The sequence below is a fragment of the Lynx canadensis genome, chromosome X (genome assembly GCF_007474595.2).
Source record: "Lynx canadensis isolate LIC74 chromosome X, mLynCan4.pri.v2, whole genome shotgun sequence".
Lineage (NCBI taxonomy): Eukaryota > Metazoa > Chordata > Mammalia > Carnivora > Felidae > Lynx > Lynx canadensis.
Genome location: NC_044321.2, coordinates 25,718,265 through 25,719,535, shown reverse-complemented (window position 1 = coordinate 25,719,535; position 1,271 = coordinate 25,718,265). Strand labels below are relative to the sequence as shown.

General features: G+C 44.8%; 1 pseudogene; it reads right to left on the bottom strand.

The window, feature by feature from the left end:
• Positions 1-269: 269 nt before the first annotated feature.
• Positions 270-842, bottom strand: LOC115506687 (annotated as a pseudogene).
• Positions 843-1,271: the final 429 nt, after the last annotated feature.

The following is a 1,271-nucleotide window of genomic DNA, read 5'->3' as shown; positions in this document are numbered from 1 at the left end:
AATAAGAAGAAGCCCTTGGCAGAAATACATGTATCACGAACATAGAACTTGGTCACAACGTAGATATGGCTGACTTTTTCTAAAAGAAGTTTCTTTGGAGAGGGCAGGGAGAGGAAAGTAGTTGGTATTTTAAGGAAATGGGAGGGATCCGTATGAAAATCTGATCACTATTTCGAAGCAACTAACAAATGGTCATCTCTCAGGACATTGGAGGGACAGCCTTTGCAGGTCATGAAACCTGCATGACCAATATTGCACGCAGGCATTCATTACCAGTAACTTTGTATAGCAAGGCAGATGCCAGTTAGCAAAAAAAGTAGGGCCCGAAGACAGCGTTGATTCTGGAGTCCGGGAAACCAGGAAGTGCTCACCCATCACGTGGCCACCTAAAAGGGCAAAAGAGGGGACAATGTGCTTTACCACCCTGTGGGAGAAATGTCTGAGGAAAGCAGTGAAGCTGCCCATGCCAGCATTTACACCTGGAACATTTCTTGGGCAGCCGGGTGTCATGGGGCACAGACTCACAGTTCTCTTTATGCAAATCGTGCTCACGGTTCTGGCCATAGATGGACGGAGGGCTGGCACAGGAGGACCAAAGCATGCAGGTTCCTCCATTCAGAGAGCAGCAACTCAGTGTCCTGAATTCCTATGGATGGCGCAAACTGGAAAAACCAATGATGAATTACAGGCTCCTCCTGTGACAGAATACTGTCATCTCTTAAGGCCACGTCTCCCTGAGAGGGACGTGCAAATTTATGGTACCCCAACGCAGCAACGAATTCCAGTTCAAAGGCGTTGGAAATGGCCATGATCGAAATCACACCGGAAGAGAAGGGCTCCATCTGTCTGTGATCTACAGCTCCTTAGCCAGGGACTCAGGCTTCCCGGGAACTCTCCTTCCTCAACTGTTCTTCTCAAACTTTTCCAAAAATTCTTGAAGAGGAGTAAATGCTGCCAGACTCATTTTACGAGGTCGGCATGATACCAAAATCAGATAAGGATATCCCCAAAAAGGAAAAACCACAGACTAATATCCCTGATCAACATTAGGTAAAAATCCTCAGAAAGTCCACTGAATTCAACACTATGTTAAAAAGATCATGTACCATCATCAAGTGGGATTCATTCCAGGGATGCAAGGGTGGTTCAACATGTGAAATCAATCAACATGATACACCACATTAACAAAATGAAGGCTAAAAATCCCATGATCATCTGCATAGATGCAGAAAAAGCATTTACTAAAATTCAACATCCATTTATGATAAGAT